The sequence below is a fragment of the Staurois parvus genome, unplaced genomic scaffold (assembly GCF_062004578.1).
Source record: "Staurois parvus isolate SC_StPar_1 unplaced genomic scaffold, SC_StPar_1.0 ptg000586l, whole genome shotgun sequence".
Lineage (NCBI taxonomy): Eukaryota > Metazoa > Chordata > Amphibia > Anura > Ranidae > Staurois > Staurois parvus.
In genome coordinates, this window is record NW_028318382.1 from 5,731,475 (window position 1) to 5,744,485 (window position 13,011).

Here is a 13,011-nt window from a genome sequence, read left to right on the forward strand (position 1 = left end):
CATTAAAAAACATATTAGTAAGAAGTCCTGGAGAGGGAAGAGGAGGGATAAAGGGGATTTGAATGCTGAAGTTAATCATTTTTTCCACTAAAAACTTTGCAGTAATATCCACTGGTTGCAAATTTACAACCCCACTAAGAAGGAGTTATCAAAAATATTTATGAGTCTCAGTTATTCATACCCTGGTTATTTCCCGCCTTCCCGACTACTGTGACTATCTTCTCAATGGCCTACCTCTACACAGACTATCCACTCTGCAGTCTATCATTAATGCTGTTGCTAGTCTCATCTACCTTTATAACCAATCCGTGGCTGCTACCTCTCTCTGAGAATCCCTCCACTGGCTTCCACTAACCGAAAGTATAAAATTCAATATACTAACTACAAGGTACAAAGCCATCTAAAAAGCTGTCCTTTTCCCATATCTGAACTGCTGGGCCCCACCCACAGATGAATCAACATCAACAAAGGAGGGGTTTTCAAATAAAGGGTGCTACACCTGACCAGACCAACCTCTAAGCTGAGGTCTCGTCAATGTGGTTGCAGCAGGTAAGCAAAACTAGGAGTGAAGAATTCTCCCCCTGATCCAAAGGCAATCTGTATATAAAAAGTGGATTAAAAAACCCTCAAGCATCTACGTAAAAGTGAACTGAAGAAATGCCAAAAAATAATCTGAAAATTCTTTCTCCTTTCTTTCCTTCTCTTTCTTTCTGTCTTTCTTTCTTTCTTTCTTTCTTTCTTTCTTTCTTTCTTTCTTGTTGACCATATACAGTAGGTAGGCCAGGCATGTATGGTCACACTGATGATGGATCATAGTAATTCAGCAATTCAGATAACTGTTTAATGTCCGCAGGTTTTGCCGTGTTCATACTTTCACAGGACAGAAAGTCACCTTTTAAAAGGAAAAAAAAAATCAGCAGTTCTCTCAAGATTTTTGAATTGTGTGGATGGGAAAGGGGGAAAGAGCATACAGTTCAAATAGGTTTTGGTTTGTATGATGAGTAAAGATGGAATGAGATGTGACTAGTAAGGGTAGAAGATTTTTGAGGTGATAACTACAAGGAGAAATGGATGTTAAAGAAGGTAGTGCCAGGGTACACTGTTGCTGAGACTGTCCATGAATACCATAACACCACATACAACTTTAGGACATCATCTCCCATGCATGCTATATAAAATGATTCTAAAGTTTTAATTTTTTTTTTTTAATAACAAACAGGTTTATACTTACCTGCTCTGTGCAATGGAATTGCAGAGAGAGGCCAGAACCTCCTCTTGTCCCCCACCGGCGTTCCTGGCTCCTCCTCTTCTTTTCATGACACACACGTGTGCTCGCAAGTCCATTGACACAGACAGCTAGGCTCAGCCCCATTCCTCCGCTCCCTCAGCCAAGCCTGTGGGAGAAGGGAAAAGAGAAGAGAGCAGCTGCAGACAAGCACATCGCTGGATCAAGTGGGGGCTCAGGTAAATATAAGTAGGGGTAAGGGGATGATATTTTAACCTAAACATTTTTAACTTAATGCAAGGAATGCATTAAGGTAAAACATGTTTAGGCTTTACAACCACTTTAAAGGATTTGTATATTTTCAATGTTGCTCTAGAAGCCCCATGAAAAGACCCACCCACTGCTGTATGGTTTGTTTTTTTTAATTGTTTGTATTGGTAACTGTGCCTCATGGCAGTTCCCAGTTTCCCTTGGCTTTTAATTTACAGTAATTTGCCTGCTAGCCTTAAAAATGGCCAGAATGTAGCAAGATTCAACCCCTATAGACCATTGGTTTGCCCCTAAGTTCAAGTTTGCTGAAATTTGAACTTATCTTGTTCAAAACAAGATTCGCCAAAGCAAACCTGGGCAGATTCACCCTTCACTAATATAAAATGGGAAGCTTGGATGTTAGAGAGGGTACAGAGTGAAAGTGATGGATATTAGATTGGGTACAGAGTGGAAAGGATGGATGTTTGGGTAAAAAGTGGAAGGGATGAATGTTAAAAGAAGGTACAGGGTGGAAAGTATGCATGTTAGAGAATGTACAGAGTTGAATGAGTGGATGTTAGAGATGTACGTAGTGGAAGGATGGGATTTTGGAGAGAGTACAGAGTGGGATGGGTGGATGTTAGAGAGGGTTCATCGTGGAAGAGGTGGATGTTAGAAAGAGTATAGATAGAGTACAGAATGGAAGGTGTGGATGTTAGAGAGGTTACAGAGTGGACAGAATGGATGTTACAGAGGGTTTAGAGTTGAAGGGATGGATGTTACAGAGGGTACTAAGTGGAAGGTGTGGATGATTGTCAGAGAGGTCCAGTAAATCACCATGGATGGAGGCTGCTGCAGGAAGATACATATTACAGTATAGTTACAGTTGTGCATACATGCCCAGCAAAGTTGTTTGTGCCTAGCAGACTATTTGAAGCACAGCCTTGTCTAAGGAGGTTGTTAAATGCTCTTCATGTAATCCATGTGACCTGCAACCTGACAAGCACTTCTGCTTGCCTCTTGTCTGCTGAATCAGTATCTTTGCTGTCCTCTCGATCCTGACTTCACTCTGAACTACTAAGTATGTTTCTTACTGTCACCTTGGTACTGCTGACCATTTACTACCAACATTGGCTTGTTTCCTGACCTCACTCCTGCCCGCTGTTCCAGTGTCTAACTTTACCTGACTCCATACTGTGTTCCTGCTCAGTTCCAGTCTGTCAGGTTACAGTGTCTTCCATCAGTACTTGTGCCACTGCTTGTCCTCACTCTTCCAAGAGAAGCCCCTTTTCATCAACCTGGTCTCCACCATGTAGTGACAATGTTACAGAAAATGCAGAGTGGAATGAATCGATATTACGAAGGAATTAAAGTGGATGGTAGTAAAAGATCTTAGTAAAAATGATGAATCTTATTGATCGTAAAAAATGAAGGTAATACAGATTTATACAGAGTGGAAAAGACAGTGTATGGAGTAAAACAGGTTGGGGTTGGACAGAATATAAAGAGAATAGGGAGGCTGATGGAGATTGTAAAAAGAGTGAAGGGGTGGTAAAGTTCTAAGTGCAAGGGGGAGATATAGGAAAACATAGTGGTGTAGACTGTATGAAGTAAAGGGTGGATATAGGAATGGATACAGCCTTGATGGGAAGATGGGGGAGATCGCAATAGTTAAAGTATTGAATGCTACAGAGAGTGCTAGGTGTACGTGGTTAGTGTTAACAAGGATACAGAACAGATGGGAGGGCTGGCAGAGATTGTGAGCAGTGAATGTATGAATATTAAATAGATTGTAAGGTGTAGATGCAAGAGTGGGTTCAGAGCAGATGGGAGGGCTGGTAGATAGTGTAGGCACGGAAGGGGTAGATGCCTTCAACTGCCATTGTGCTCTTCATCTGTGCTTTTGTTGGACATCCAGTATGTCCCTGTGCTTTTAAGGAGGAGTGGGCTCCCTCCAGGCAAACCTGCCCTTAATTTATCAACAGCTTTACATTCTCCAACATGGAGCCTCGCAAAAATAGAGTTAGGACCACAGTATCCAGAGGAACCTTGACGTGGGCACTGCAGCTTCCACATATATTTGCAAATGTGTGCAACAAAATTTTCCATTTGTTACATGATTTGTGAGACAGGGTCAGTTTGGTTTGTTTGTGGACTAGTTGGAAAGTGTGTTGGGAAATTTTTGTTTGTTAGGGAAATGGTAGATGTCTGAGATGGTAGAGTGAACGAGAGAGAAGGTGGATAGAGTATGAAGTGCATATAGACTTAGGCTGATGAAGGGATAATAAGAAGATACCACTTTGAAGGGAAGAATGTATTTAGGATGGAAGCAGTGATGAAATAATGAGAACAGAGGAGACATTACCTCATAAAGCTAATATATGTTATTTGAATAGAGAATGAACTCAGGATTTAGCAACAAAAATCTGCTGAATTCTTACTCATGAGAATAAATAGAAGAGCGAGAACTAATACATTATTCTTACCTACAGGGGTACACGGAGGGTTCTCGGAGCAATCATGCAAAGATAGCTAAATCAACACTGTACAGTACTCTGTTTAATTATTCATAATATTAATCATACAGCTTGATTTCGAAATAGGTTCTGTCCATATTCTATATTAACACACACGCATTCTAGATAGATAGATGGATTAGATAAGCTTTTCTCCCCTAATCTTGCTTCTTTGATATGTTTTGCTCCTTGTTGCCTTGGATCACGTGTTCCAAGGCAACAGGCAATGTTTTGCTAGTGGTCAAAAATCTGACTTGTACAATTGCAGGTCTGTTTGCCACCAACACAAGTTGCACTTTTCCACACACAGTGTTGCAGCGCATAATATACATACTGTATATGTAGTCTCTACGTATATTGGCAAAAATAAGGAATCACTAACAGAATCCAAGAATAGATTTAATCTTGAAGATTGGTCGCACAACATTGCAAAATCAATATGTCAATTGTGTGAATCAACACCCTACAAATTATCTACAATAGCCTCACATTTCACACACTGCTACACAAAGGACCTGACTGACAAAAAATATGATCTTCACTAAGCATTTCTTTTACTGTTTTATGGGCTACAATGTTACGCAATTCCTTTTATTGTTAGATTTCTTGTTAGAGGAGAAGATTGGGAGAACATGGAACTGCACTATTTAATGGGATTTAGTGTGCTTTTATACATGTTGTATTGGTGGTTCTAAGGAGCGCAGACAGTGGCAGAATTTTTAATCTGTCTTCTCAGTTGCTGACTTTATAGTGTGTATACAGCCAAAGTTACTGGAACAAGAATCGAGGAAAATCTTCTAATGGGGACACTTGCTGTGACAACTGTTTAAGAGGAGAATACAGTCATTTTGGAGAGATATCCTTCATCACGTGAATCTATGGGGGAGAAGGTAAAAGGAGATCTTCCCAATGGGACAGAAAAGGCAAAAGCATAAACTGCCTACTCGAACCACAAAATATACTAACTTCAGATATACAAAGATATTACAATTCAAGCAGGAGATAGAAGACAAAACTTTACGTGAAGACTGAGGTCGGGTTCTGCAGTCACTTTATCAGCAGTTGTTTTCTTTTTCCGGGTCACAATCTTTCACAATGTCCTTTTGTCTCTTTTGATCATTTGACCATGTCAGCGGTTTCCCAGAAACTGTATATGCTGTCATAACCTTTGATTCCGTACTTCGTGACACCACAAATAAACTGGCAACTTCAGTCACAGAGGCACCAGCTAACAAGCACTAACAATTTGCCCTCTGAAGCTCAGTAAGCTCTGACAGGACTCCGCATTACTAGCAGCGCATGCAGTGAATGAAGAAAGTGAGGCTTCCCACCTGTTAGCTAGGTGTCTCATCACACAGCAGAAGCAAACAAATGTTACTTCACTTCTGCTTTCAATGCAAAACATGTCATCACATTCACACCTACAAATCATGTAGTATTTCTATTTTTTTGTCCAACCCCTGTGTGGCTTCTCAATACTACTAGCTTCCTGTGCCAATTCTGACAATTCTATCATACATGTCAAAATTTGCATTTTTTTTTTTTTTTTTGCTAGAAATTTACTTAGAGCCCCCAAACATTATATATTTTTTAAGCACAATCCATAGAGAATAACATGGTGAGTGTTGCAATTTTTTATGTCGCACAGTAGTTCCGCAACGGTTTTTCAGATTTTATGGAAAAAAATACAATTTAATTAATTTTAGTGAACACAAACAGAATATAATACCCAATTTTTTGGTAAAATATAAAAGATGATGTTATGCCAAATAGATACCAAACATGTCATGCTTTAACTGCTTCCGTCCGCCCATTGCACATTGCACATAGACAGCGGCTTGGAAGCTTTGCCGATGCGGGCTAACGAACCTGTACATCAGCCTGCATCGGCGGCTCCTGTACGGCTCACAGAGCATGCGATCGGGAGTCTGGCGATCGATATATATTGCCTGGATTCAGCGGATCACATTACCTCTGTGTCCAGGCGATCACATGGTGTTATACCATGTGACTGCTGTGGCCAATCACAGCAGTCACATTGTAAACACTGCAAAGTGAAAGTAAAGATTGCTTCTCACTGTTCTCAGTGTGAGAGCAAGGTGAAGTGGTCCTGCAGCCTGTGAATGTACAGAAGCCTGTCAGGCTGCTTGTACACTCACAAACTGCAGTGCCGGCTACCCCTGTGTCCCTGATCACTGCCCCAGAGTATCTATTACAAATAATGCAGCCATCCCCTGTCACCTGTCCCACTGAGCACAAAAACACCTCCATACACCATACCAATGTTTTGATCGCTGCCATACCAGTGTTCTGATCACGCCATACCCCATACCAGCATCCTGATCACCGCCATACCCCATACCAGCATCCTGATCACCGCCATGTCCCATACGAGCATCCTGATCACCGCCATGTCCCATATGAGCATCCTGGTCACCGCCATGCCCCATAACAGCATCCTGATCACTGACATGCCCCATACCAGCATCTTGATCACCACATATGTCATACCAGCGTTCTGATCACTGCCATACCCCATACCAGCATCCTGATCACCACCATACCCCATGCCAGCACTCTGATCACCACCATACTCCATACCAGCATTCTGATCATCGCCATACCCCATACCAGCATCCTGATCACTGCCATACCCCATACCAGCATCCTGATCACTGCCATACCCCATACCAGCATCCTGATCACCCCTATACCCCATACCAGCATCCAGACTACCGCCATACCTGTGTCCTGTTCACCACCATACCTCATGCTAATGTCAAGATCACTGCCATACCCCATACCAGCATCCTGGTTTCTTTTGGTGGTATTTGATAACCATTGGGTTTTTATTCTTTGTTATATAAATGAAAAAATACCGAAAATGTTGAAAAATAACATTTTTCAAATAAATAATTTTTCTTCATAAATTAGTATAAGGTCAAAATGTATTCTGCTACAATGTATATTCTGTTCGAAACCTTTTACACAGACTAAATAATATACACTGTTTTGGGTTATTTTTACCCAAAAAATTTAGCAGAATATACATTGTAGCAGAATACATTTTGACCTTATACTAATTTATGAAGAAAAATGATTTATTTGAAAAATGTTATTTTTCAACATTTTCGGTATTTTTTCATTTATATAACAAAGAATAAAAACCCAATGGTTATCAAATACCACCAAAAGAAAGCTCTATCTGTCTCAAAAAGAGGATACAATTTTCATATGGGTACAGTGTTGCATGACTGAGTAAATGTCACTCAAAGTGTGACAGTGCTGAAAGCTGAAAATTGGCCTGGACTGGAAGGGGGTGAAAGTGTCCGGACTTGAAGTGGATAAAATTGCACACACCCATGGAGTGGAGACAATCTACAGTACTTTAAATTATCCATAGGCAACACTTTAAAAGCCTTTACAGTTTACCAGTTTAGAATTACACAGGAGGTTTTGCCCTAGAATTACTGCACTCATTTTGACATTTGTGGTGGTTCCTCACATATGCCTTGCAATCACTGTTTACATATGCATGTTGGACTGATGAGTGCATTCGCCTTAGCACATGAGCATGAGAGGACAAGGCTCTTAGAATTTTTTTCTACATTATTATTTATTTTATTTCATTTTTTTATTCTTACACTGTACCTTTAATTTTTTTTCATCACTTTTATTGCTATCACAAGGGATAAACAACATCATTTGTGATAGCATGGATCATGACAGGTCCTCTCTGGAGAGATCTGGGGTCTATACGATCAGTATGATATGATGATTCACAAGCCAGCAACGGCTTGTAAACAAACTGAAACCGAAAGGGACAAAATCCGATTTCTGACATCACACAGTGAGAAAAATAACATAATTTCCTCTCACTGTGTCCAAGGAAGCCAATGCCACTGGTTGCATCCTTACTGGGCTCCCTGAAAGCCCCGTAAAGGTGTCGGTAGCTGGAGGGAGGGGGGCTTTCTGTCGCCTGTAAAAGTAATCCAGAGGCTATATAGCTGCTAGGATTACTTTTGCCATGTAGGGAATCGCTCACTGTAAAAAATTATACAGGAATCATGATTGTAGGCTCAACCATGATCTAGGTATAACCGCTTCAACACGAGGTAGTATACATGCGTATGGTGATATTGAAGTGGTTAAGTTACCTTATTGAAAACAATATAGATCAATGCTTTTAATTATGACATGGCAATCAATAGAATATAGGCAAAATTCAATACAACTCTACAATTTTTTTGAAGATCCAGTAAAGACACATTCAGAGCTCAGGCTGACTACAGCCTAGCTACAACACTACATTTAAGGACACTCCTGCTTAGGGCAGGGTCCCTACACATTCATCCATCTGCTAAAGTCAGTGTTCGCTGCTAGCTGATTTTGAGATGCTCTGACCATTTAGCAGCTGAGACTGGGACTTCCTGTACCCATAACTTTTGCTGGGCATTTGCTCTGCTTTAAGAAGTAGAACAATAATAAATCTACAGTGGTGCCCGTAGCGAAAAAAGAAAGAAAGAGAAAAAATAGCAGAAGGCAGACATGACTAGGTGAAGAGGGTAGGAAACACAGGAAAGACTTAAGTAAAGGTGGGAGGTAATAAAATGTGTAGGTTACCTGATTGATGATGGGTGTGCGGGGAGGGGTTTTCGACACTTTTGGAAGTGGTGGAGGGGTGAACAAACCAGTGCAGGAATGGCAGCGGAAGAGCAGACTTCCCTCCCACCCTCCCTTGGGGTTTGTTTGTGTTTTTCAGTTCCCGGTTTGTTCTGGCTCTGGGGGCAGTTGTTGGTCTTTGGAAGCGGCAAATAATTTTAAGCTAAAGTGAATGGTTGGGACCTATCGGCGGTATGGTGTGCCCGGGTGCATTCCAGTTAACCGAGGTTTAACTGGAAGGTGGAGGTTCTGCACTGCAGAAGGTGTGTTTTGTCTCCGAGCCGGTGCGTTGCGGCTGGAGGCCTAGTATTAATAATATTGTTAAGGTTCCACAGGAGGATATTGGTTTTCTTTGGTGTCTTCGAAGACCAACAACTTCTTCTGTATGTTTCTGATTTAAGGAATGTTTTTGTGTTATTGAAGTTGAATTGTTAATAAAAGGCCGTGATGGCCATTTTACTCCAACGGTGTTTTGGTCTTCTTTATTGGTATATTTAAGGGGGTATATCGAGAAAGACAGAGAGAGAGTGGTGTAGGGGTCTTAACTAGCACATCTCTTCTACACTAGTCATGGCAGGATAAACAGGTACTAAAACTATGTTACAGGGGAGAACCAGATCAATTGTGCAGTGCCTTTTTCTCCTTATCCCTTCTTTGACAAATACTATTTATCCTAAAAGCACAGGTCATTTACATGTTTCAGCTACAGCACAACCTGTGCATCACAGATCTCATTGATCAATGCTGAAGGATCTAATTTGTTAAGCAGATCATGGAAAATTTTAAATGCTGTGGGTGATGGGAGTCTGGTGATTTATCTTTGAAAAGCATTTATGCTCCTCTATTAAAGCTTGCCTTTGGAGGGAGGTGGGGAAGAATGATCTCATCAACTGAGGATCATGTATATTCTACTGCATCCTGAAAATTAGAAGCAATAAAAAGTTTTTGATCGTGCCGCAATTTGAGCCCAGAAAATTAAAGTGAACATTTAGTAAGGGGATGTTACATCATAAAATTTTATACAGTATTATATAATACATATAGGATCAAAACCCTATGTGTTAAGGCAGTGCAGAATACAGTAACCATTAGCAACCAATCATTTTATTTTTTACTATCTAACACTTCCTATAAGACATCCACTGCTATAGTATACAGTAGAGTGCAAACATTTACTCCAAATTAATCTTTTAATATTCTCAACTAATAAAAAGTCCCTCCGAAGGGGTTTAAAACAAAAAAATAGCTCTTACTGCAATGCTCATCTAATCTCTGGTGCTAAACCCACCTCTCAGTAATTCTTTTCCTCAACTTTTGTCTTCAGTCTTTTGGGTTAATTGATGCTCATAATGTTATGTCAATGCCACTTTCTGCATCAAGGACCACCCACCAATGAATAAGGGCCAATAAGGACACTATGTACCACATGATCAGCCAGATGACATCTGGAAAAGGTTATATATATATATATATATATATATATATATATATATACAGTTGCAAGAAAAAGTATGTGAACCCCTTGGGATTACATGGAGTTTTGCATGAATTGAGCATAAAATGTGCTCTGAACGTCATCTAAGTCACAACAATAGAAGAACACAGTCTGCTGAACATAATACTACACAAACATTAGATGTTGCCATGGTTTAATTGCACATAACATGTAAACATTCACAGTGCAGGGAGGAAAAAGTATGTGAACCTTTGGACTTAATAACTGGTTGACCCTCCTTTGGCAGCAATAACCTCAACCAAACGTTTCCTGTAGTTGCAGATCAGACCTGCACAACGATATGGACTAATTTTGGACCACTCCTCTTCACAAAACTGTTTCAGTGTAGCAATATTCTTGGGATGTCTGGTGTGAATCGCTCTCTTAAGGTCATTGTCCTGTTGCATCACCCATCCTCTGCGGAGCTTCAGTTGGTGGACAGATGGTCGTACGTTTTCCTGCAAAATGTCTTGATAAACTCTGGAATTAATTTTCCCATCAATGACAACAATCTGTCCAGGCCCTGAGGCAGCAAAGCAGCCCCAAACCATGATGCTCCCTCCGCCATGTTTTACAGTGGGGATGAGGTTTTGATGTTGGTGTGCTGTGCCTTTTTTTCTCCACACATAGTGTTGTGTGTTCTTCCCAAACAACTCAATCTTGGTTTCATCTGTCCACAGTATATTTTGCCAGTAGTGCTGTGGAACATCCAGGTGCTCTTTTGCAAACTTCAAACGTGCTGCAATATTCTTTTTGGACAGCAATGGCTTCCTCCGTGGTGTCCTCCCATGTACTCCATTCTTGTTTAATGTTTTCCTTATTGTAGATGTGTCAACAAAAATGTTAGCATGTGCCAGAGATTTCTGTAGGTCTTTAGCTGACACTCTGGGATTCTTCTTTACCTCATGCAGCATTCTGCGCTGTGCTCTTGCAGTCATTTTTACAGGACGACCACGCCTAGGGAGTGTAGCAACAGTGCAAAACTTTCTCCATTTGTAGACAGTCTGCCCTACCGTGGACACATGAACAACAAGGCTTTTGGAGATACTTTTGAAACCCTTTCCAGCTTCATGCAAGTCAACAATTCTTGATCGTAGGTCTTCTGAGAGCTCTTTTCTGCGAGGCATGGTTCACATCAGACAGTGCTTCTTGAAACCAGTAAACCCAAAACAGGTGTGTGTTTTTTAAGGGCAGGACAGCTGTCAGCAACACATCCAATATCATCACACTGATTGGAGTCAAGGTTGGCTCACTCCTGGCTCCAATTAGCTCTGAGAGAAGTCATTAAGCTAGGGCCTCACATACTTTTTCCTCCCTGCACTGTGAATGTTTACATGTTATGTCCAATTAAACCATGGCAACATCTAAAGTTTGTGTAGTATTATGTTCAGCAGACTGTGTTCTTCTATTGTTGTGACTTAGATGATGTTCAGAGCACATTTTATGCCCAATTTATGCAAAACTCCACGTAATCCCAAGGGGTTCACATACTTTTTCTTGCAACTGTGTATATATATATATATATATATATATATATATATATATATACAATTTTTTACAGCCATGAGGGAGGCTTCAGGGGAAGATGGGAAGCAGTGGGAGTGGAACTGGGATTTAAAATAGCATTATAAAAAAACCTAATGTGTTCCAAAAGCTTGTAAAGTATATCTGTAACTACAAACTTTCCATATTATTGATGGCTAACACAGAACAAGACTCTGCTCTTGCCCTGTTTAAAAATATGTATTGAAAATGTATAAAAATATATAACTTCATAACTTAATTTATTTGATCAGTGCTTAGCTAGAACACAGCAGACCATCAGCAATCTCTCCATAAGCCACTAGTAGCCCCCAATCTTGGAAATTAAAAACACTGGTGGGAATTTACCTTTAATTCTAAAGACATTGTATTTTCATATTGAAAGAATGCTCACCTGAACGTTATTGCTGGTGCTGCAGTGCTGTTTATGCCTGATCAAAATTACTTTCTGGACCCAAGAGCTACAATGCAAGATTCTACAATTCACAAACATGGAAGGGAGGAAAAGCCCATTCGAAAATGAAATGCTAGTAAAGTGTGTATGCTAACAGACTGTATAAACCATTATTTTGCCCATTCCAAAAAGATCATCCAGCCAGAGTTTACCCATGCCATGGAGTACCACTCCCAGTGATACACCTTTTTTAATAAATAATGATCACAGAAGGTGGGAGGCCTTAGAATTCAAAAGTTGTTTCAATACCAGAGTCCTGATATTTATTGAATTTGCAGTATTGATTGTGCCAAGAAGGAAAAACCAACATTGATTAATGAATTTGTGAAATTAATACCTTTTTTGTATTTGGATGTACTGATTGAAGAATAAAAATATTGGAAAATAAATAAAATAAAAGAATGTTCACTATATTTTAGGGCTATTGCACAATGGAAATCAAGTATCTTTATGCGTAATTAAATGCTATTAAAGAAAGGCTCCTTCCAATTATCTCCCGTTCTTGATTAGAAGCTTGTTCTAAGCTGTCGTGTACTAAATGGTAATGGTCATTAATGCTGGATTTAAATTGTTGTGTTGCAGCAACACACACTGTTCTGATAGCCAATGCACCTTGCCAACAGGCATGCATAGCATGGTGCACTCCCATAAATGTAGTGCGTAAAATACAGAGTGAAGGGATGAAAAGTAAGGGGAAACAGGTAGTAGAGATCAAGAGTAGGTAAGATGCAGAGTGCCTCCCAAGCAAAAATTCCCCCATTCTGTCAATAAATCCCCCTTCCCCCGTGAAAAAAACACTTCCAGCACTAATTCCCTCTTCCCAGTATTGTACTCACCCAACATTGGGCATTGCACTACATCTGCCCAT